Source organism: Gopherus evgoodei, chromosome 2 (genome assembly GCF_007399415.2).
Source record: "Gopherus evgoodei ecotype Sinaloan lineage chromosome 2, rGopEvg1_v1.p, whole genome shotgun sequence".
NCBI classification, from domain to species: Eukaryota; Metazoa; Chordata; order Testudines; family Testudinidae; genus Gopherus; species Gopherus evgoodei.
In genome coordinates this window covers 171867743-171893432 of record NC_044323.1, presented here as the reverse complement: position 1 = coordinate 171893432, position 25690 = coordinate 171867743, and the positions used below count along the sequence as shown (strand labels likewise).

The window sequence follows — 25690 nt, the reverse complement described above, 5'->3', positions numbered from 1 at the left end:
ATATATAGAACAGTTGCACTTCCTTCTAGCCGACATCACCCACTCTTACAGGTCTATCTGTTTCACCACTTACACTTACACCTCCTCCCCACCAATTTCCAGAACTTTCTGTTGTAATGTTTGTCTTGATTGTTGACATACCATATATTTGTTTGGCAATAAATAAGTTTAGAAATAAAATGAGATTGCACCTTCCTTTCCTTCTAGCCTATATTCTTCACTCCTAGCGCCCAATATGTTTCCCTACCTAAGGCTTCTCTTCCTCCCAACCACTTTCCAGAAATTATTGTTGTAAAGTTTGATCAGATTATTGATCCACTGTATGTATTTTAAACAGAAATCTTAGAGATTTAGAAGATGAATACAATGATCTTATAAGAGCTGGTATTTTAGACATAGGATAAGCAAAAATAACACCAAGTAGCCTATTGTAAGAATGGCTGGTGATGTTGTCCATTGCAACTCTCTTTTGTTTAAAATAAGGACAGCTAGTGTTTAACTTACACCAAACAACACAAATGTCTGTCTTTCTGCTGGATGGGTGTTCTGTGTGGCCTGATTCTCCAGTGCATTATTCCAGTTTTAAAACAGTGTAACTCCATAGATATCAGCTGAGGCGTATCAGTGTAAAACTGGAGTAATGCAGGGATCAATTAGATCTTGTGACTCCACATCCTCATTTAAAACCATTAGGAATGTAGGTACTGCCATGCCAGATCAGACAAACAATCAAACTGAACCTGGTATTCGGTCTCCAGTCCAGCCGTGACCAATATCAAATGTTTAAGTGGAGGATGTAAGACTCCCAAAATGGGGTTGTCAAAGAATGCATGGAATGAGCGCTAAAATATTCTCATGTCAGAAGCTTCTCTCTAATTCAAGGCAGCTGTGAGTGCTCTGTGTACTGAAGGATGAGGGCTAGTAACCCTTTTTAATTTAAAGGCTGGACTAAAGGACATCCTTTGATACACAAACTGATCTGCATTCAGTGCACTGGATGCTGAAGTGTAGAAACATTTTTTTAAATCAAAGGGTTTTTTGTTTGTTTATTTCATGCTGAGACCCACCATGAAAATTAACAGCTCATGTACAGCCAAGAGTTCCCTCACTCCAAGATAGCAGAAAAGGAATTCTGAAATAAACAGGCACCTTCATTCTCCATAGGTTGGTCTTGTATTTTGAAAATCCAAGTCTGTTAGCTGTGTGAAGGAGCCCTTTTCTTGAAAGTGTGTCTGTGCAGACATATACCATAAAAGCAACTTCTTTGGGGTTACATTTTAGCACACAGCTTTATCATATTATATTTAACAGGACAGTATTTAGATGGAATGTGTTTGTGCAGTCATAGTGAGTATAATAAAATAAATAAACCCTTATGTAACATTATTTCATGTTTGTTCTTTTCCCATTCAGGAAGCAGAACCAAGAAGAAAGGTGTGCGCTGCTTCCTAGAAGCATGGACTTCCAAAGTGCTTGCAGGCAGGTGGGAATATTTTCAATATACCTGGAGGTTCACTAGTGTACCCAGTTTATTTAATCTCTCCCCTGAATTCAAAGAGTTAGGACAGGGGCCAGCAACCTTTCAGAAGTGGTGTGCCAAGTCTTCATGTATACGTTCTAATTTAAGGTTTTGCGTGCCAGTAATACATTTGAACATTTTTAGAAGGTCTCTCTATAAGTCTATAATATATAACCAAATTACTGTTGTATGTAAAGTAAACAAGGGTTTCAAAATATTTCAAAAGCTTTGTTTAAAATTAAATTAAAATGCAGATCTTATTAGTTTAGTCTGATCCTTGCCCTTGCTTTTCCTTGCAGAGTTTTCCAATGTCTGGTGGTATCTATTTAGATACTTTAAGCTGCACGCAGGCTTGTGAGTTATAAGTTGATAACTGGCTGGCAGAAGGTCAGTGGCTGGAACCCCAGATCGGCAGCTGAGGTGAGTGGACCTGGCAGCCGGTAGGGCTGAGCAGGGTCAGAAGTCTGGACCATGTCTGGCAGGGGGCCTGCACTGAAACTCCAACTGGAAGCAAGGTGAGTGGGGCTGCAGAGGGGACCCCGGCTGGCAAAAGGCCAGCAGCCAGAAACCCAGAGCAGCTGCGGGCTGAGCGGCCAGCCTGCCACCGCTCTGGGGTTTCCACCACCAGCTCCTGCCAGCTGGGGTCTTAGCCCACTGCCGGCCTGGGGTTTCGGCTGCCGGCTCCTGCCATCTGGAGTCTCAGCCTGGGGTTCCTTCCCCCAGGCCAGCAGCGGGTACTGAGTGCGGCTGCAGCAGGGGTGACCCCGGCTGGCAAGGGGCCAGCAACGGGAACCCCAGAGGCAGCGGACTGAGCAGCTCCCTTATTTAAATATCACTTCCTTATTTACTTTCTCCACACCAGTTATGATTTTATAGACCTCTATCATATCCTTCCTTAATTATCCCTTTTCCAAGCTGAAAAGTCCCAGTCTTATTAATCTCTCCTCATATGGAAGTCATTCCTTACCCCTATTCATTTTTGTTACCCCTTTCTGAACCTTTTCCAATTCCGATATATCTTTTTTGCAATAGGGCAACCACATCTCCACACAGTATTCAAGATGTGAGCGTACCGTGGATTTATATAGAGGCAACATGATATTTTCCGTCTTATTATCTATCCCTTTGTTAATGATCCCTAAAATTCTGTTATCCTTTTTTTTTTATTGCTGCTGCACATTGAGTGGATGCTTTCAGAGAACTATCTACAGTGACTCCAAGATCTCTTTCTTGAGTGGTAACAACTAGTTTAGAACCCATTATTTTACATGTATAGTGGGGATTATGTTTTTCAATGTGCATTACTTTGCATTTATCAACATTGAATTTCATCTTCCATTTTGTTGCCCAGTCACCCAGTTTTGAGAGGTTCTTTTGTAACTCTTCATGGTCTGCCTGGGACTTAACTGTCTTGAAAGTTTTGTATCATTTGCAAATTTTGACATTCACTGTTTACCCGTTTTTCCCAAACACTTGCAAGCAGTCTACAAACAAGAAAAAATGCCAGTAGAAATGTAAAGATTACAAAACATTTACATTCAAATGGTTTATTGCATTGCTAGCCATGCCTCTGTTAAGTCAATATAACTTATGAGACTGTGGACCATATCCTCATCTGGTATAAATGGCCAAGCTCCATTGACTTCAGTGGGGGTGGTCCAATCTGCACCTACTCGTGTACTCTTTGTATGCCTGCACAGGTAATTGTTTTATTCCTGAGATGTATTTCTCTATATCAAACTTATTCTTCTGCTTTGTGGTTGCACTAAGAAAAGAGCAATTTGCAATCACTGGAAAAAGCAACAGTGCATTTTATTGTGCATTTGAGGGTTGTAGCCAGATATTATCATTATCAAGTCCTCTAACCACATGAACAGAAGAGAAAAATTCTTAGTAATTTGCATTATTTGTTGTCCCCCAAGCTACAAAGACTGGCCAATAATACAGGAAAGTGAAGTAAAATTACCCAAGCTATTTAGACACTTGAGGTGATGTCTTTGTGGTATAGTCCTGCTGCTGCAAGATCCTGTTCAGCAACAGAAATCTGAGTGGTTACGGGGAGCAGAATCTGCCAAAGAAGAGGATGGTCTTAGTGTTATTGTGCCTGATGAAGAAGAGGAAAGGGTGATCTACTGCAAACTGAATAGCAGAAATGAGACTTCGTGATGTCATAGAAGCTGCACTGGCAGTTGCAGTCTGAGTGCCTTTTTCATTGATCTCCACAAAGCACTTGTGAAAAGTATTTGACAAAACCAGATCATTTTTCTCAGACATCCCTCTGAAATCAGCTCAGTCCTGACTGAAGGCATCTCGCATCCCCATGCTGCTCAAAGTAGATTTGAGGTCATAACTCTCTTCCATTTTGATCCTGGGCAGATACACATCCACTTCAGTTTTCTCCAACATTTCTGAGCTGGTCCATCTGGATAATGTCTCATACAACCAGTCTTTTTCTAGCTACAGTTAATTAAAAAAGAGAGAATCAAAAATTACATAGTGAAAATGAAACTTCCTTAACATTGATGTTCTTCATAATCCTAAATGGAGAAACTATAGAGATGGTTTACAAATATAGTGAAGATCACTGAAAAGCTTCTGGCTAGTTTACAGGTGTCTTCTCAACTGTAAAGCAGCGTGTTTTCTTACAGTAGGTTACTGTAGTAACTGGAAGATTTGTGTTTAGATAATCATGATAATTCCTTCTGGCTGTAATCTGACATCCTGCACATTGGAGGCTGCAGAATCATACCCACCTGCTCCTGCAATAGGCCCATAACCTCTGTCTGAGTTACTGAAATCCTCAATCTTGTTTAAGAATTCAAGTTATAGAGACTCCACCCTTTACTCCTGTTCAAACTAGCAAGTGACACATGCCCCATGCCACAGAGGAAAGTGAAACCCCTCTGGGTCTCTGCCATGTGGACCTGGAGGAAAATTCCTTCCTGACCCCACATAGTGAGTACTTTCAGTACTGAGTATTTGTAGAGTAATAGCAGCAGAGTCCTGTTGTACATGATAGTAACCATATTGTATGTCTTGAGTTTTTGGCATTCTAGCATATCTTTGGAACTGATCCAGCAGAGCTTCCGTCCCAGCAGAACTCCAGTTAAAGTTAATGGGAGTCTTGACTGAGTAAGGGCTGCAGACTCATTACACTGGTGCTGATGTCCTTACAGATTAGGGCTGGGGAAAAACTTCAAAGATGTAAATAGTTTAGTATGAAGTTTTCCCATCTATCCTGGCTTTTTGTCAATGGTTCTAATAGTCTCCGGTTCTGCTTGGTCTGAAAGAACTGCCTTTCTTGGAGGATGTGGGGGCTTCTGCGTCTAGGACTGGATGACAGCAAGAACTAAAAAAAAAAAGTGTTGGGTCCATGAAAATCTTGTCAAAGGTCAAAAAAGGCTCAGGTTCTCTGAGTGTTAGACAACGTGTTGGTCTGTTCTTAATTTTTCCTGAGCCAGATCTTTTCACTTGTTCCTAATACAAGAATGAAGCATCACTTACCATAAGACAGCAGCCATTTAAACATCTAGGACATAAAAACAATTGAATTCTCTGTATTAATATGATTAATTTCTTTACCATTTCTAAGCCAGTTATGTCATTGCTGATGTCATCTGGTAGCAGTATGTGTGCGCTGAGGTCATTATTGACATATGAGAGCTCAACAATATGCGTGTGTACTGTTTGTATGTAGGTCCAATTAAATTTCCCTCTCTGGAACATCATCTGCACTGGCTTATTTCTATTCTGCAACAAGGCAAAGGAGGACAAATGTCACTTTTAAAGGATCAGGTGAAAACAATATGGTTAAGAATGAAAGTTAAATTTTCTTGCCTGTGCTGCTTATAACTAGTTAGGATTGCTAAAAAGTGATACTTCATAGAACCAATGTATTTTTCACTATTTATGCTGATATTTCAATGTCTCAGCTTTGACACGGAGGTTGTATCTACACAACAATTTAAGCCCAGGATCCATGTTAAGCTGGGATCTAGGGTTGAGCCCTGTTGGTTTCCTGTGTGCTTGTTTCGGGTCCCAGAAGTCCTCCGGATGTATCCCAGAGTTCCTGACAGCTGAGGAGCAGGCAGCCAAGGCAGCCACCAGAAGTGCCATTACTGCCTGGCTGAGCCAGTTCCCACTGCTCCAGCTACTCCTTGCTGCTTCATGGAGCTTGCCTGGAGGAGGGAGCAAAGCTGACAGGCAAGAACTGGCTCACAGTCACTGAGATGTTGAGGGTCATCCCTCCTCAGCTGTGCTGAGCCAAGAGCTCTGCTGCTCCCTCTTCCTGTAGGACAGTGCTTGGTCCCAATCTGCTCTCTGTCCCTTGCCCCTGGACCCCCCCCCCCGGTCTCCCTGGAGCTGTATCTGCAGGGGTGCAGTGAGCACTGTGAGGGTGGTGACTGGGAGTTGTCCCCAAAACTTTCCCACAGCCCCCTGGGGATCCCTGATCCCTACTCCTGGGATACAGTGAGTGCAGGGATAAGGGATCTCCAAAGGGTGCTGGAGCACACTGCACCCAGCCATGGGGATGCACTTCGCCACTCCACAGCCAGCAGCAGCCAGGCTGGGATGTGTGTTTTTCTTCTGGTACCCTCATATTATATCAAACTTCAAAATTGGCCAAAAATCCCAAGAAACAAAACCACCTTCGCTGAGCATCTTATTTTAAATATTAAGAATTGAAAAGTTTAATTTTAAATGGTTGACAGCCCGGGAGACTGACGTCCTTGGCCTAGAGCTGGAGAGCCCAATTTTCAGATTAGATGGTAGTTCAGTATAAAGTCTTCTCAAACTGCAGTCAGGGGCCGGCTCTAGGTTTTTTGTCACCCCAAGCAAAAAATTAAGCACCCCAAACTCCAAGAGCGCAACTGGAATTGTGTTACCCCAAGCATGTGCTTGCTTTGCTGGTCCTGACTGCAGTCATTCTACTAAGACAGCCACCAAAGGAGCTCATTATGCTGTTTATGTACTCCTGCGTGCGTGCCTTGTGAGCACCTGAGTTCCATCAGTAGCACCCTCATAGTGAGGAAACAGGGTGGGCAACAGGCTAGAGTGTTAACATTGCAGGGTAGGGGGTACTAGGAACCTTAGGATATGTTTACTTTGACTCTGGTCTGTGCACTGCAGTCAGGGCCAGCTCTAGGTTTTTTTGCCGCCCCAAGCAAAATAATTTTTATCTGCCCCCCACCCCAGCCCTGGGCTCCCACCCCCTGCCCACCAGTGCCCCCCCCGCCATCCCACAGTGAATTCTCTCTTCACTCCACCCACTCGCACGCCCTGCTGCCCCAGCACTGGGCTCCCCCCCCAACCAAAGTGACCTCCTCGTTCACCTCAGCAATCCCCGTTTACACTTGCAGTGGGGATCAAAATGTTTCTCCTATTTTTATTTCATTTTCCTATAAATCTTGCCCCCGTCCCCCCGCAACCCCATCTTTAGTGCTCCAAATGCACATGGAAGGCATAGGGACTAACCCTCCAACCTTGTACCCAGAAAGGGATGGGGATCTAGTAAAGAGGGTTCAGGCAGAGGAGCAGGTGTGGGGGTGCTTGGGGGCTCGACACTGGCAGAGAAGCGGGGTGTGATGTACTCGTGGAGGAGGAGAGGGGGATCAGGAAGTTGCGGGAGAAGAGGTTCAGGGAAGAGGGGAGGTGCGGGAGGAGAGGCTGGGGGAGGGTACAAGGGGGTGAAGGAAGAGTACAAGGGGAAGGGGTGTGGTGAAGGAGCAATAGGGGGAGGTACAAGTTGAGGGAGTGCAAGGGCTGAGAGAGGCAAGCACTGTCAGCTGCTTCCCCAGCCCCGTGCAGGCAGAGAGGAGGGACACTGACTCCCCAGGTGCCCGACCCACGGGGGTCCCCCGGCAGGGCAGGATCCCCGGCTGTGCTGCTCAGAGCTGGGCTCTGCCTTTCCACGTCCAGGGCAGGCAGCGCGGGCCTGAGGCGGGAGAGATGCGCAGCGGGCTGGTCCGGGGGCAAGAGAGGGCAGCAGCAGCTCCCTGGCAGCTCGGGCTGCCCGGCCACTCACCCTGTCAGCCACGCCCCCTGCCCAGCCTGGTGGGGAGGAGACCGGCTGAGATCTGTGGGTGGAGCAGGAGATCCAGGGAGATAGTCTGGGCTTGTCTACATCACAAAGTTGCAGCGCTGGTGAGGGGGTTACAGCGCTGCAACTTAGGAGGTGTACATATCTGCAGGGCATCACCAGCGCTGCAACTCCCTGTTTGCAGCGCTGGCCGTACTCCCGTTTTGTCTCGGGTGTAGAGGATCCAGCGCTGGTGATCCAGGGCTGGTAATCAAGTATAGACACTTACCAGTGCTTTTCTTGACCTCCGTGGAATAAGCAGGTATCCCAGCATACCTGAGGAAGCCTCTGGTAATCAAGCAGGTCTCCTTCCCCGGTTTGCTCTCGCGTCCCCGAACCCCCGAGCAAGCAGGTCTCCTTCCCTGCGGTTTGCAGGGGGGTTCGGGGAACGCGAGAGCAAACCGCGGCGAAGCTGGTCTCCTTCCCCGGTTTGCTCTCGCGTTCCCCGAACCCCCGTGCAAGCAGGTCTCCTTCCCTGCGGTTTGCAGGGGGGTTCGGGGAACGCGAGAGCAAACCGCGGCGAAGCTGGTCTCCTTCCCCGGTTTGCTCTCGCGTCCCCGAACCCCCCTTGAAGCCGCCCAACAGCGCTGCTGTGTGGCCACATCTAACACCACTTGCAGCGCTGGTTGCTGTAAGTGTGGCCACTCTGCAGCGCTGGCCCTATACAGCTGTACTAATACAGCTGTAACAACCAGCGCTGCAAAATTGTAGATGTAGACATAGACTCGCCGCTACTCCAGTGGCAGCTCTGGCGCTGTCTGATCTGCCGCCGTCAGGGCTACTTTGGGAACAGCTCTTCGCTTGCTCTGGCGTGCCTGGCTTAGTTCTTCCCTGATTTATTCCGATTGCGGAGGAAGGAGTGGGCATGGGGGTGTTGGAAGGAGTGAATTGTGGGAAACAGCAGAGGCTTAAGCAAAATAAGCATCCATAGAATAAGAGGGAAAGTTCTCTCATAAAAGAGTAACTGGTTAAAAAGACAGGAAACAAGGGTAGGAATAAATGGTCAGTTTTCACAGGGATGAGAGGTAAATAGAGGGGTCACCTGAGGATCTGTACTGAGACCAGCATTGTTTAGCAAATTCATAAATGATCTGGGGGGAAAAGGGTAAACAGTGAGGTGGCAAAGTTGCAGATGATACAAATTACTAAATATAATTAAGTTCAAAGCTGACTGCAAAGAATGACGTGACTGGGCGATGAAATGGCTGATGAAATTCATTGTTGATAAGTGCAAAATAATGCACATCAAAAAACAAATCCCAAGTGTACATATAAAATTTCTAAATTAGTTGTTGCCACTCATTGAAAGGGATCTTGGTATCATTGTGGATAGTTCTCTGAAAACATCTGCTCAGTGCATAGAGGCGCTAAAAAAGCTAACAATATTAGGAACCATTAGGAAATGATAGATAATAAACAGACAATATAATAATGCCACAGAGAAGACCAACAAAAATGCTTAAGCAAATGGAACAGCTTCTATAAGAGAAGAGATTAAAAAGGCAGGGACAGTTCATCTTAGAAAATGAGATAACTGAGAGGGGAAATAATAGAGGCCCTTAAAATCCTGAATGGTGTGGAAAAGTGAATAAGGAAATGTTATTTTCCCCTTTACATAACACAAGAACCAGGGTTACCCAATGAAATTAATAGGCAGCAGGTATAAAACAAATATAAGGAAGTACTTCTTATACAGCACAGTCAACCTGTGGAACTTGTTGCCAGGAGATACTCTGAAGGCTGAAAATATAACTAGGTTCAAAAGAGAATTGGATAAGTTTATGGAGGATAGATGATAGGTCCATCAATGGCTATAGCCAAGATTGTAAGAGACATGAGCCCATGCTCTGGGTTTCCCTAAGCCTATGACTCCCAGAAGCTGGGACTGGATGACAGGGGACGGATCACTCGATAATTCTGTTTATTGTTTCTGAAGCATCTGGCACTGGCCACTGTCAGAAGACAGAATCCTGGGCTAGATGGATCATTGCTCTGATCCAGGGTGGCTATTCTTATCTTATATATTCTTAACTCTCATAGGTAATAAGCACCTTGCAAAACTGTGCCCAAATCAGAGGCCCCGTTTAACTTACTTTAAATAACTCAGTTCACCTCATGTTGTGATAATTTTATCTGCTTCATGTGCAAGAATACAAACGGTTTTCAAACTAACACTATCAGCCAATATTGGAATCACTAGTTCCACACATTTGGGGCAAACTTTCCAATGTGATACATGGGAATTTTTGGTTATGTGATGTTCATAAATGCTAATAGGCATCATATAGCTAACTCTCCATGCATTTTACAGACACTGTACTATCACTATCTCTGTGCATGTGCTTTGTTTTTTAATAATCTCTCTAGATAACTTTATATTTCAGTCCTTTATATTCAGCTCTCTCTTGATCACAAAGTGTCTATGGTGTGTCCACTGTCTGGACACACAGTCCATAAAAATTACTTGAGTAACTGTACAGAATATTACATGCAACTGTAACCAGTGGAGCTATGTGTAATATATTATATTAGAAGTTCTGAATCACTTAACCTAGAAATCGCAGATAAATAACCAGAATATTTCTTCCTTCTTTCAAGGCCAATTTGGAGAACTCAAGCAACATCCATGCAAGGTTTCAGGCCCTGAGCTCTGAAATTAAGCAACCAACTAAAAATTACCTGCTTAAAAGTGTCAACCAGTTATATGGAGAGAAATCATCACCTTTCAATAAAGTAAGTGAAGCAGTTCATCTACAACTCATCTTTATGATTGGTCTATGACAACAAAACATACAAGACATAAATGCAAATATTTTAATTACATCTGCAAAATAGTTTATTATCCCTTAAGATTTATTTCCTACTGACTCTTTGTAGATACAGGTCTGTCTCATCTTACGTGCATTTAATATGTGCGATTTCAGCTTTATGCGGTTGGCAAAAACAAAAAAAAAAGAGAAAAATAACAATTTAAACACTGTATTGTAGTCAATTCTGAAGTGCATTCAACTCAATGTAATTTTCACTATACACGGTTTTTGCTTTACGAGCTAACCGCAGAACGGAACCCCCGCGTAAGATGAGATAGACCTGTACTCAGATCAAGATTACAGATAGAGAATTCTTTTTATTTCCCTTTCCAGACTGGACTATATCTGAACATGAACAATCGTAGATGAGTAAATGATTGATAACAAATATAACTAAAAACATTTTGCTTCTCTGAAGACAGAACTTTGTGCTCTTAGTAAACTGTGTCATAACGTGAATTCTCTTTTCTATTTGGCAGCAGTTGGCACAGATATCTTGCCAAATAATATGTAAGACTTGTCCCTCTCCCTGCCTTGAAGGAATACTTACTTTTGATCAAAAAATATTACCACACAGAGCCATGAGCTGTTTATTTCATGGCAGCAGCAGCAGAAGTCAGAAAGAGAGATCAATTCTAGTGTTGAATGCCAGACTGAACGTGATCTCAAGACTGTTCTTTTAACCATTCACAGAGAGACATCATGTATTTTCCCACCCTAAATGTTTATGAGGGGAGAGAAAAAATGTTGATTCATTCTGTTACATTCTGCATTTGAACTGAAACACAAAATGGCTGCTGCCTCACTACCCCAGTTGGAGGCAGGCAGATAACCACATTTGAAAGTTATAACACTACTCACACCACAGGGGAAACACTGGTGACTACCTGCTTTCCATTTGCACAAATATTTAGGATAACAATTTAACCTATATGTGTTTGAAGGCAATAAGATACCACAGTATTGGGCCTCATACAAATACTTACATAGCAAAATGTGTTTGATGGGATTCCATGCAGTATGTTTGGGGGGTTCATTTTCTGCTATAAATAGTGTCATGAAACAGTCTGACAGAAAGGGTACACTCTGCCTAAATTCTTCAGAGGGGTTTGTAGGCCTTTTCTCCTCCAAAACTACAAAGAGGTAAAGATGTTTCAGCACAAGCCTGAGGTTCTGCAGCTAGTGTGATAAACTCTGAGGCCTGCCCTACCTACAGCATTAGGTCGATGGAAGCTGCCCTAAGTCAACCTATTAATGTATGCGTCTACACCACTGGGTCTTTTATGCTGATCTAAGTTGCCTCTAATGTTGACTTCAGTCTTCTTTCTCTGTCCATGGGAGGAATGTAGCTTAAGACTATCAATCAGGGTTATTACTAGCGAGAGGCAGCCTGAGTAGGGCAAAGTCATTGAAGGGTATTACAAAGTCCAACTCAGTATGTTTGAGACAGGAAGCTGCTCTACAAGTATGGTATCAAATAGTGCTTTTTTTCTTAAATATATTCTCCAAAACTTGAATCTGGTGATTACTCCAGGCATAAAAGCTGCACAATTATATTACTGTCTCACTATTTCCTAAAGTTAAAATTCAGGTGCTATTGCCTGTCAACTCTGTTGGTTCACCCACCAAGTTGGTGCTAGTCAATGCCCTCTACTTCAAAGGAAATGGGGCAAAGAAATTTAAGGATGGATTTACAAAAGAACAGCCTTTCAGAATGAACAAGTTATGTGACTAGGCCATGAAATGTCATATATGCTAGTGGGGCTGAAACAGAAAGAAAAGCTGGAGAGAGACCTCAATCCCTCCATTTTCAAAAGCCTGCCAGTCTCTAAATCCTCATGGTGTCAGGGTTGTTTTAATTAAACCACGAGCACATGAATTAAATCACATTAAATCTGCAGTTCAAACACTGCACTCAGTGCAACCAACAGAGGAACTGAAAATCTGTTCCTTACAATCTTAATTAGATAAGTAAGGATAATATCTGCAGGTGATAGTTCTGGCTATGAGATGGTACAACACTGCAAAGAAGTGGGCCAAGCACTAAATTATTGTTCCCCTGAAGCAGAACAACAAGATTTTTATTTTGTCACTCTCTTGTTAGTCTTCTCATAACAAAAGAATTCATTTGTTTAGATACTCCATAATGGACCCTGTTAACAACCACAGAACCTGAAGAGTCCAAAGTCTGAGGGCCAGACTATCAAAGATATTTAGGCACCTAAAGATGCAGAAAGGTGCATACCTAAGCAGGATAGATGCTTGGGGTGTAGAACGTAGACTAGAAGGAAAGTGAACTGCAATCTGATTTTATTTCTAAACTTTATTGACAAACAAATACACAGTATGTCAACAATCTAAGCAAACTTCACAAAAGAAAATTCTGGAAACTAGTGGGGAGGAGGGGTAAACATAGGTGGTGAAATATTTTGGACGGTAAGAGTGGAGGATGTAGGCCAGAAGGAAGCACAGCTGTTTTATATTGCTAAATGTACTTATTGCCTAAAAAATAGACCCAAAACCCAACCGATGAGGCAAGTAATTTCTTGTCTCTCACAAGAATCTAAGGTAACGTAAATATTTGTATTAAACATACTTAGGTTTCTCTGAAACTTCTACTGAAGTAGTTAAACCCTGCCCTACAGGGCAGATTAAATGATAACATCCATGTCATGCAGTAAAATAAGGACTACACTCTTTCATCATAAATTTAGTATAGATTTCAGTTTTTAGAAAACAGAGTACAAGTTGCAGGGTTTAAGAAAAGATGCTGAAATGGGACGAGATTAATCAATCTATGTTTTGACCATAAGTTATCTGATCATTACCATGTGATGGCTCTGTGATTACACCTTTATATGCCTATTCGGTGTATTATGTAACTAAACTGCATTGTCTTTTTAATATAGATTGTAAACCCTTGGGGCAACACTGTGCCTTTATATATTGTACAGCATCTAGCACATCAATGATGCTCAATAATAAACGGAGTATAATAATAAATGGCTGAAGCCATCATGAATTTCACTTGGCCTGACTGTATGACTAAATTCATTTTCATCTGATTCGTAAAGATGATCTGTAATTAAGCCAGGTGTGTGGTTTCTGACCTGGGTCTCAGTTACATTCAAATCCTCATTGAAAATCATAGATATAGTGTCCTTAGGAGGCTAAGTAGCAAACATCTTTGATGACTAATTATAATAAATAGAAGGTTTTGACAATTAGGTCACTAGAAATCAATTTGTGTGTATATTTGTCTTAGATAACTGTTTTCAAATATATTTAATATCTTTACAAATTTGGCTTGCAGGTGCTTCATTTTAAGAAAAGTACAGGAACCGGAGGAGGCTGTTTGCAGGCGACAAGAACTTCTCGTGGGAGGCCAAAAAAAAGGAAGATGATATTCTTTAGGACCAAAATATCAGATAAACAAATCCGCTGTTCTTCTGGGAATAGGAAAGTTCAACAGCGGCACTAGTTTGAATCATGCTATTAGTTGGTTGTTTTCAGCCTACACCTATATTGCTCCCCACCCTCCAAAAATTGTAGTTAATAACAAGTTAAGGTTGCTTAACTGCAAAACACACTCACTCGAACCTTCAAAGGCAGGAAAGGCACCTTGATTCACTCTCCTGAACAAGAACACAACATGCCACTGACTCTGCACCTCCCCAGGGAACTCCCTTCCACCTCACTCATGTACAGATGGACAACATACACACACAATTCCTCTAACTCACATTGTAATGCAAAACCTGAACTCTGACCTCAGAGACTGGATAGCTACAGACATATCCTAAAGGCATGTGTGCAGTTGTGAAAAGTATGATGTGTTGACATACGAAGGGAAAGCATGATGTGGAAATTATGGTGGGAGTGGGGTCTGTGACAATATATTGAGTATAGGGAAGCATTGGAAGGTGCTTGTGGGAAGGCAGGAGAATGGCCAGGTGTGGTGTGATGCTGGAGAAAATGGGGTGGGGTGGTGGTGACATTACCCCTATTTTCCTACCAAAGCAGCAGATGCATTCTGATAATCTGGTTCATTAGACCAGAGAGGGGAACTGCCTGAAGTGTTCTGCTCTTCAGACAGCTCTAAGGACAAGCCCCTTTCCTCTCAGCATTTTGGGAGTGGGGTAGGGATAGGGGTGGATGCTCTCCCTAAAGATATCTCAAAAGTTCTTGTGCCAGCATTTCCTGTAGATGAACCAGCTGTAGTTCCTCAGCAGGGAATCTCTGGCTGCTGAACTAAGAATGATTTGTTAGACAAGGTCTGCTGCTTTTCAAGAGAAACAGAAGCCTCTATCTCTCACCTTCTAAGTCTCTTAACTTATAACTTGTTCCCCTTTTATAATACCTCAGTAATGGCACCCTTTTGCTGCTTCTAGTGCTAAGGGAAAGCTATTCCTCATCCCCCAGCACAGGTTTGCTGCACGAGAGCTGTGTGATCCTGTGTTGAATATCATAGTCTTCCAGGCTTAGGAGTAGAGCTCAAAACCTCACGGTGTCAGAGTTGTTTTAATTAATCATAAACATTCCCCTGCCATATCTGCAATTCAAACACTGCACTCGGTGCAACCAACAGAGGAACTTAAAATCTGTTCCTTACAATCTTAAATTAGATAAGTAAGGATAATATCTGCAGGTGATAGTTCTGGCTATGAGATGGTACAACACTGCAAAGAAGTGGGCCAAGCACTAAATTATTGTTCCCCTGAAGCAGAACAACAAGATTTTATTTTGTCACTCTCTTGTTAGTCTTCTCATAACAAAAGAATTCATTTGTTTAGATACTCCATATGGACCCTGTTAACAACCACAGAACCTGAAGAGTCCAAGGCCTGAGGGCCAGACTACCAAAGATATTTAGGCACCTAAAGATGCGGAGAGGTGCAGACCTAAGCAGGATAGGTGCTTGGGGTGTAGAACGTAGGTTAGAAGGAAAGTGAACTGCAATCTGATTTTATTTCTAAACTTTATTGCCAAACAAATACACAGTATGTCAACAATCTAGGCAAACTTTACAATAGAAAATTCTGGAAATTGGTGGGGAGGAGGGGTAAACATAGGTGGTGAAATATTTTGGACGGTAAGAGTGGAGGATGTAGGCCAGAAGGAAGCACACTATTTTATATTGCTAAATGTACTTATTGCCTAAAAACAGAACCAAAACCGAACAGATGAGGCAAGTAATTTCTTGTCTCTCACAAGAATCTGAGGTAATGTAATATTTGTATTAAACATACTTAGGTTTCTTTGAAACTTCTTCTGAAGTAGTTAAACTCTGCCCTACAGGGCAGATTAAATGATAACATCCATGTCATGCAGTAAAATAAGGACTACACATTTTCATCATAATTTAGTATAGATTTTAGTTTTTAGAAACAGAGTACAAGTTGCAGAGTTAAGAAAAGATGCTAAAATGGGACAAAATTAATCAATCTATGTTTTGACCATAAGTTTATCTGATCATTACCATGTGATGGCTCTGTGATTACACCTTCATATGGCCATTTGGTATATTATATAACTAAACTGCATTATCTTTTAATATAGGTTGTAAACCCGCCTTGGGGAAGCACTGTGCCTTTATATATTGTACAGCATCTAGCACATCAATGATGCTCCATAATAAATGGAGTATAATAATAAATGGCTGAAGCCATCATGAATTTCACATGGCCTGAATATATGTCTAACTTAATTTCCATCTGATTCATAATGATTATCTGTTATTAAGCCAGCTGTGTGGTTCTGACCTCGGTCTCAGTTACATTCAAATCCTCATTGAAAATCATAGATATAGTGTCCTTAGGAGGCTAAGTAGCAAACATCTTTGATGACTAATTATAATAAATAGAAGGTTTTGACAGTTAGGTTACTAGAAATCAGTTTGTGTGTACATTTATTTTAGATAGCTGTCTTCAAATATTTTTACTATCTTTACAAACTCGGCTTGCAGGTGCTTCATTTTAAGAAAAGTACAGGAATCGGAGGAAGATGTTTGCAGGTGAGAAGAACTTCTTGTGGGAGGCCAAAGAAAGGAAAAGACAGTTACTCACCTTTGTAACTGTTGTTCTTCGAGATGTGTTGCTCATATGCATTCCAGTTAGGTGTGTGCGCACCGCGTGCACGTTCATCGGAGAAACTTTTACCCTACCAACACTCGGCGGGTCGGCTGGGTGCCCCCTGGAGTGGCAGCGCTATGGCACCGAATATATTCCCCCGCTGACCCGGCCACCCTTCAGTTCCTTCTTGCCGGCTACTCCGACAGTGGGGAAGGAGGGCGGGTGTGGAATGGATATGAGCAACACATCTCAAAGAACAACAGTTACAAAAGTGAGTAACCATCTTTTCTTCTTCGAGTGATTGCTCATCTGCATTCCAGTTAGGTGATTTCCAAGCCTTACCTAGGCGGAGGGGTCGGAGTGAGATGTGGCAGTATGCAGAACTGCTGCCCCAAAGGCTGCATCATCTCTAGATTGCTGGACCAGCGCGTAGTGCGAGGTGAAGGTGTGGACCGATGACCAGGTCGCTGCACGGCATATCTCCTGGATAGGCACGCGCGCCAGGAAGGCGGCTGATGACGCTTGAGCTCTAGTAGAGTGCGCTGTAAGGTGGCCCGAAGGGACATGAGCTAGGTCATAGCATGCATGGATGCATGCAGTCACCCAAGAGGAGATTGTCTGGGAGGAGACTGGCAGGCCTTTCATCCATTCCGCGACCACCACAAACTGTTGGGAGACTTTCGGAATGGCTTTGTTCGCTCAGTGTAGAAGGCGAGTGCCCTGCGTACATCTAAGGAGTGTAGCTGCTGCTCCCGCCGAGAAGAGTGGGGCTTTGGAAAGAAGGCCGGGAGGAAGATGTCCTGGTTGGTATGGAAGGCAGACACAACCTTAGGGAGGAACGCCGGATGAGGGCGCAGCTGTACCTTGTCTTTATGGAAAACAGTGTATGGGGGGTCCACCGTGAGAGCTCTCAGCTCGGAGACCCAGCTGGCCGATGTAATGGCCACCAGGGAAGACTGTTTTCCATGATAGGTACAGGAGCGAGCAAGTCGCTAGCGGCTCAAATGGTGGGAGCATACGTCTGGTTAGGACCAAATTAAGATCCCAGGTAGGGGCAGGGCGACGTATGGGGGGATAGAGATGCTCTAGGCCCTTAATGAACCGAGAGGACCAAGGGGGTGGGAGAACACGGAGTGGCCGTCCTCGCCTGGCCGGAAGGTGGATATGGCCGCTAAGTGCACCTTCAGAGAGGATATCGCCAGGCCCTGTTGCTTAAGGTACCAGAGGTAGTCTAGGACCGTGGGGATCGAGGCATCCGAAGGAGTAACGCCCTGAGTTGCCCACCAGCAAGAGAAGCGTTTCCACTTTGCCAAGTACGTGAAGCGGGTGGAAGGCTTCCTGCTGCTGAGGAGAACATGCTGAACCGGAGCGGAACAGCTCAACTCCGCTGCGTTTAGCCACGCAGGAGCCACGCCGTGAGGTGGAGGACTCGCAGGTCTGGGTGATGAAGCCTGCCGTGGTCTTGTGTGATCAGGTCTGGGAGGAGAGGGAGGGGAACTGGGGTGTCCATGGACAGATGTAGCAGGGTGGTGAACCACTGCTGTCTGGGCCACGCAGGTGCGATCAGGATCAGATGCACTTTGTCCCTGCGGAGCTTCAACAGGACCTTGTGCACCAGGGGAAACAGAGGGAAGGCATACAACAAGTGGTGCCTCCATGACAGGAGGAATGCGTCCGTGATCGACCCCGGGGAGAGACCCTGAAAAGAGCAGAACTCCTGGCACTTTCTGTTCGAGCGGGAGGCAAACAGGTCTATGCTGGGAAATCCCCACCTCCGGAAGAGTGAATGGATGCCATCCAGCCTTATTGACCACTCGTGACATAGAAAGGACTGGCTGAGCCGATCCGCCAGAGCGTTCCGGACCCCCCGGAAGAAAGGACGCCACTAGATCTATCGACTGGGCTATACAGAAGTCCCAGAGTCGAATGGCCTCCTGACACAGGGGAGACGAGCGGGTCCCTCCTTGTTTGTTGATGTAGTACATGGCTGTTGTGTTGTCCGTGAACACCGAAACACAACGGCCATGCAGATGTTGTTGGAAAGCTTGGCAGGCAAGGCGGACTGCCCTCAACTGCTGGACATTTATATGGAGTGTCAGCTCCTGGGACGACCAAAGGCCCTCGGTACGCAGATGACCTAGGTGGGCCCCCAGCCGAGGGATAACGCATCTGTTGTTAAGGTCATTGATGGCAGCTGTTGATGGAACGGCATCCCTGCGCATATCAGGGATGGAGTTACCCACCAATCGAGGGAGCGGAGGGGCCTGCGGGGAACCGTCACCAGGATGTCTATAGGGTCCCTGCCCGGGCGGAAGACCAAATGGAGCCACGTTTGGAAGGGTCTCATGCGGAGCCTGGCATACTTTGTCACATAAGAACATGCGGCCATATGCCCCAGGAGTCCAAGACAGGTGCGAGCTGAGGTGATCGGGGAGGCCTGTAAGCTTCGTATGATCGATACGATCTCTTGGAAGCGGGGCTGAGGCAAGTAGGCCCAGGCTTGAGTGGAGTCCAGCATTGCCTCTATGAAGTCCAGCCTCTGCGTGGGGACCAGGGTGGACTTCTTGGTGTTGAGGAGTAGTCCCAACCGGGAGAATAGGTCTGTAACTATATTGACGTGCTGCCGTACCTGAGACTGAGAGGACCCCTTGAAGAGCCAGTCATCCAGATATGGGAACACATGTATCCGTTGCCGGCGGAGGGGGGGTGGCAACAACGGCCATGCACTTCGTAAACACCCTCAGGGCCATGGAGAGGCTGAAGGGGAGGGCTATGAATTGGAAGTGCTGGTGGTTGGCCATAAAGAGAAGGTACTTCCTGTGCGGTGGAAAGATGGCAATATGGAAGTACGCATCCTTCATGTCGAGGGCGGCATACCAGTCTCCAGGATCCAGGGATGGGATAATCGTTCCCAGGGAGACCATGCGGAACTTCAACTTGAGCATCCATTTGTTGAGTCCGCGCAGGTCTAGGATAGGTCTGAGGCCTCCCTTGGACTTGGGAATCAGAAAATATCGGGAGTAAAACCCCTTTCCTCTCTCGTCTAAAGGTACCTCCTCTATAGCTCCTGCAGCGAGGAGAGATTGGACCTCCTGTAGGAGGGCTTGCTTGTGAGAGGGGTCCCTGAAGAGGGACCAGTAAGGGTGGCAGGAGGGTGGTGATGAAGCAAATTGGAGGTGGTATCCTTGCCTCACTGTGCGCAGAACCCAAAGATCCGATGTCACTTGGGACCACGCCAGGAGGAAGTGGAGAGGCGGTTGGAGAAGGGAGGAAAGGATCCTGTCCTGAGGCTGGTACGCCGTCCCCGGGCGCACCTTCAAAAGTTGGTCTTGGGGCCCGGTGGTGCCTTTGAGGGCCCATGGTTTTGGCCCCCTTGTGAACCGGACTGGCATCTGTGGCCCCCCCGCCCGTGCCTTCTACTGAGGTCCTGCCTCTGGCGAGGTGTAAAATACGGGCGGTGTGTTTGGGGCCTGAAGGGTCTACGCTGGGTTACAGGGGTATGCACCCCCAGTGAGCGCATGATGACTCTGTTATCCTTCAGGCTCTGCAGCCTGGGATCAGTCTTCTCCAAGAACAAACCCTTGCCATCAAAGGGTAAGTCCTGGATGGTGTACTGCAGCTCCGGAAGTAGGTTAGAGACCTGGAGCCAGGAGATGTGCCTCATGGTAATCTCCGAGGCCAAGGTTCTGGCTGCTGAGTTGGCCGCATCTAGGGAGGCCTGGAGAGAGGTCTTGGCCACTTTCTTACCCTCCTCCAGGAATGCGTTGAACTCCTGGCGTGAGTCCGGGGGTAGCAGCTCAGAGAACCTACCCACTTCAGCCCAAGTGTTGTAATTATATCGGCTCAGTAGAGCCTGTTGGTTGGTCACACGGAGCTGTAGGGCCCCTGCTGAGTACACCTTACGACCCAGGAGATCCATCCGTCTGGCCTCTTTGGACTTTGGGGCCGGTGCCTGCTGGCCATGTCGTTCCCTTTCGTTGACCGACTGGACAACTAAGGAGGAGGGAAGAGGATGGACATACAAGTACTCGTACCCCCGAGAGGGTACCATGTACTTTCTTTCAACTCCCTTTGCCGTCGGTGGAATGGAGGCTGGAGACTGCCAGAGGGTGTCGGCAGTGGCCTGGATGGTCTTAATGAATGGCAGCACAACCCAGGTGGGAGCATCAGCAGAGAGGATGCTCACTACGGGGTCCTCGACTTCCGGGACCTCCTCCACTGGGAGGTTGATGTTGAGGGCCACTCTGTGCAGGAGGTCTTGATGGGCCCTGAGGTCTATCGGCGGGGGCCCTGATGATGAGGTCCCTGCCACAGCCTCATTCAGTGAGGAGGAGGAGGATACCCGGGGAAATGAGGGGGTCTTGGACGGCCTCCTGCTCCTGGGAGGGTTCCTGCTCCAGCTGTCCCGGGGAGTCCGGAGGATGTGTTACATGCTCTTCCGACTCAACCGCAGGGGGGCGGGAAATGGTGGCCTCTGGTGCCCGATGTTCTGAGGCAGCAGAGCGGGTCTAGACCAGAGGGGCACCCTGGGCTTGGTGGGACGCCCAGAGTGTCCAGAAGGACCACTGCTGAGGTCCTATGTCCTGCGGCCGAGAGTCCTGGAAAAACCCCCGCCGGTACCTCTGTATCCCGGTCCCGGTCGTAATAGCTGTCCTGCCTGGGAGGATGCGGACGTGTGTCTGGACGGCCAAGGTGGAGCAGAAAAACCTGGAGCCAAAGTCCCGACTGATCTCGCACCCCTCAGTCGTGGGGACCGGTGCCAGTACGCATAGCGGTACTGGGAACGAGACCGGGACCTGCGACCGGCCCGGTGCCGGGAGGTCGACCGGGATCTCGAGTCTCTACGCCCTGATCTGCTCCGGGAGGTACGGTGCCTGGTACGGTGCCGGGAGCTGGAGCGGTACCGCGAGTAGCGGGTTGGTGAGCGAGAGACTGATTGGTGCCGAGAGTCCAACCAGTGCTGAGAGTCTGACCGGTGCCATGGCGAGGACCGGTGCCGGGACCGAGAGTGACGTCGAGATCAGGAGCGACGTCTCGACTCAGAGCGGTGGTGGGACTGTGATCTTGATCGGTGCCGGTCCCTACGCTGACCGACGACGGTCTGGTCAGGGTCGCTTGCCCAGGGACTGCAATACCCGCACCGGTGGTGCCGGGGTAGGGGTGGTGCCGCTTGGTGATGGCGACTCATGTCCCTCGCCACGGAAGAAAGTCTCCGAGGTCGATGGTAAAGTGAGCTCTACCACGGCCGGTGCCGGGGAGCTGTCGGGTGCCGGACTCAACTGCCCTCATGGGGCTGGAAGTCGACGGCACCAGTTTTGGCTGTGCCGCGGCAGGTGTTGGTGCCGGGCGGTCAGCCTTAGCGCAGTATCTGGCTTCAAGACTAGTGTTGTCATCTGGCCCTTCGCCGTCTTCGACCTCGGGGAGAGGGAGCGGCCGCGGAGTCGATTTCGTGCCGGCAGTGCCGGTGCTGGGAATCCTTAGGTGTACCGGCGACACCTGTGCCGTAGGGGTGCCTCTGCTCATCGACTGGCTCATGCTCGGTGCCGAGGGCGACGGTGGTCAGGGCCCGCTTCCATCAGGAGCTGCTTCAATCTAATGTCCCGCTCCTTTTTGTTCTAGGCTTAAAAGCCTTGCAAATTGGGCACTTGGCCGATAAGTGCGATTCCCCTAGGCACTTCAAACAGGACTCGTGGGGATCTCCTGTTGGCATCGGCCTATGACAGGCCAAGCACTGCTTGAAACCCGGTGAGCCAGGCATGAGCTCCGGCACCGGGTGCGGGGAAGGGGCTATCCCCAGAACCCCGCAACACTTACTAATTAACAACTATAACTATGAACTATAACTAACTCTAATGAACTATATCTATATATATAATACAATAACAGTAAACTATACTACGAATATAACTAGAAGAGACTACGAGTAGCTAGGGAAGGTGGAGGTCAGCTAAGCTGCACTCCACTGTTCCAACGACCGACGCGGGCGGTGAGAAGGAACTGAAGGGTAGCAGGGTCGGCTGTTGTATATATCCTGCGCCATAGCGGCGCCACTCCAGGGGGCACCCAGCCAACCCGCCGAGTGTTGCTAGGGTAAAAGTTCTCCGACGAATGTGCACACTGCGCGCACACACCTAACTGGAATGCATATAAGCAATCACTCGAAGAAGAAGAATGGTATTCTTTAGAACCAAAATATCAGAGAAACAAATCCGCTATTCTTCTGGGAATAGGAAAGTTCAACAGCGGCACTAGTCTGAATCATGCGTTAGGGGGTTGATTTCAGCCTACAGCTGTATTGCTCCCTGCCTCCAACAATTGTAGTTTAATAACTAATGAAGGTTGCTTAGTAGAACAACACACTCACTTAACCTTCAAAGGCAGGAAAGGCAACCTTGATTCACACTACCTGACAAGAACCAACATGACACTGACTCTGCGCCTCCTCAGGGAACTCCCTTCCACCTCCACATATACAGATGGACAACCACACACAACAATTCCTCTAACTCACATTGGTAATGCAAAACCTAAACTCTGCCTCAGAGACTGGATAGTTACAGACATATGTGCAATTGTGAAGGTTATGATGTGTTGCTATAAAGAGGGAAAGCATGATGTGGAAGTTAAGGTGGGAATGGGGTATGTGACAATATATTGAATATAGGGAAACATTTGGAAGGTGCTTGTGAGAAGGTAGGAGAATGGCCAGGTGCATGTAGTGCTGGAGAGATGGAGTGGGTTGGTGATGACAATACCCCTATTACCCCACCAAACCAGCACATACATTCTGATAAATCTGCCTTGGTTCGTTAGACCAGAGTGGGGAGTTGCCTGAAGTGTTCTGCTCTTCAGACAAGCTCTAAGGACAAGCCCCTTTCCTCTCAGCATTTTGGGAGTGGGTCAGGGATAGGGGTGGATGTTCTACCTGAAGATATCTCAAAAGTTCTTGTGCCAGCATTTCCTGTAGATGAACCAGCTGTAGTTCCTCAGCAGGAAATCCCTGGCTGCTGAACTAAAGATGGCTTGTTAGACAAGATGTGCTGCTTTTTAAGAGAAATAGAGGTCTCTATCTCTCACCTTCTAAGTTCCTTAACTTGTTCCCCTTTATAATACCTCAGTAATGACAACAAATCCTCAGATCATCAAATCTTCCTTGCATGCACATGTGGATGTTCTATTAATATTAACAGGAGCTCTATTTGTGCATAAGAGGGAACATTCCCATGTGGCATTTAAATAGAAAAAACAAGGAACTGCTCTACGGACCCAACCCTGCATGTAAGGTCACCTCCACTCCCATTTAGATAAATGGGAGCACACGTTACTTAGAACCTTGCAGGGCTAAACCCTTTTTGCTTGTGGCATATCCTATAATGATGGCAATATCCGTGGTGGTAGCAATGTATGTATTTCATGCTTTTATGATGAGTTTTTTTTTCATTTACTCATGATTTCCTTTTGCTTTTTAATTGTCTAAATCCCTCTCTTTCTTAACTCACTGCAGCTAGAGAGGGAATTGACCTCTGAGAAGTATTCAAGTGGACCAGCCCAGAAATGATGAAAATGTCTGAAGGGGAGTTGTTTCTGCCCAGGACCAAGCTGGAAGAGAGCTATAACCTCAAGTCCACTTGGGGCAGTATGGGGATGTGAGATGTCTTCAGTCAGAGCCAAGCTGGCTTCACAGCGATGTCTGAGAATAATGATCTGTTTTTTGTCACAAGTTTTCACAAGTTCTTTACTGAGGTCAGTGAAGAGGGCACTGAGGCTGCAGATACCAGTGCAGTAATGTAGTAGTGAGAGCATCTGTTAATTCTGTAAGATTTAAGGCAGATCACCCTTTCCTCTTCTTCATCAGGCACAACAAAACCAACAGCATCCTCTTCTTAGGCAGATTCTGCTCCCCCCAAGACTGTAGTATTCTCTGCTACCAAATAACATCATTGTTCACCATGCAACTGGGAATTGAAGCTGAAATTCCAAGTGTAGGTCTAGTGTGTGCTTTTAATTAGAGCCCTGAGCATAAGTTGCCTCAGAAACACACACTGAGGCACAATTTCTCCTGTGTTCCTCTGCTGTACTGAGGGGGACAGTAATCTACTGCAGCCTGTGATACAGCATGGCCAGAGGGCAGCAGGAGAGTGTTAGCAGGGAGCCTTATTCCTTGCAAGGGGGAGGAAGGTTTGCTATAGATTAACTAGAGCACCTGAAGCCAATTGGAGCACCAGCAGTCAGTCATGTGATAAACCCCCCCCTGCTTCAGTCAGACAGTGTGGGAGTTGGAGCAGGAAGCATTTGAAGGAGTTAAAACAGAGAACAGTTTGAAGAGAAACCAAAAGGAAAGTTTGGAGGAGTACTGTGGAGAGCTGAGAAATCTAAAAAAACCCTAGGAAAGGGGCAACTGGCTTGTGTAGAAGGAGGGCTAGAAGCCCCTTCACAAGCTGAAGGGCAGGAGAGGGAAGTAGCTCAGGGGAAGGAACTGCTAGTTCAAGTGGTTCACCATAAACCTCAGGGCCCCTGGGTTGGGACCTGGAGAAGAGGGTGGGCCCAGGTCCCTCCCTTTCCTCTCCACTCCAGGACACTAGTGGGCTAATTAAATACTGATTCAGAGGCAAGCAATGGTGCCCTGAACCTTCCCCAAAGAAGAGAGAGTGTGAGACCCAGCATAACAGTACTGGCAATTTGCCACAAGCCCCTTACAGAGTGCAGCATCCCACCCACTTTGCTGAGCCTGCTCTCCTGGCTAGTGTTATGGGGGCCAGAGTCATGGCTCTGTAGCGTCTGTCCCTCCCCACCTATTTCTTCATAGGACAGGAGAATGCACCTCAGTGTTCAGGCCATGACCTTATCCCCATGCCTGCAGACAAGATGTGGGCAGGTCTAAATTAGTCTTGCAGAATGATTTGGGGGAGTGGAGCTCTAATCTCTCCTACTGTTGTCCATGGCCACCTTAGACTCAGTCATAGAATCATAGGACTGGAAGGGACTTCAAGAGGTGCATCTAGTCCAGTCCCCTGCACTCATGGCAGGACTAAGTATTATGTAGACCATTCCTGAAGTCCACAGTAAAGTGCTTAATAATTAGCTCTCTTATTCACAGGTGTTGCAGATCTGTATAAAAAGGATAATTGAAAACACAGTAAGTCCTGTTTGCAAATCCCAGGCACAACAAGCCCAGTTAATGATAGAGAATCAGTATTAGCTCTGAATTTCA

General features: G+C 46.4%; 2 pseudogenes; one reads left to right on the top strand and one right to left on the bottom strand.

The window, feature by feature from the left end:
• Positions 1 to 3408: 3408 nt before the first annotated feature.
• On the bottom strand, positions 3409 to 5762 carry LOC115645021 (annotated as a pseudogene).
• A 3643-nt stretch (positions 5763 to 9405) lies between these two features.
• LOC115645020 lies at positions 9406 to 24488 on the top strand (annotated as a pseudogene).
• The last annotated feature ends 1202 nt before the right edge of the window (positions 24489 to 25690 follow it).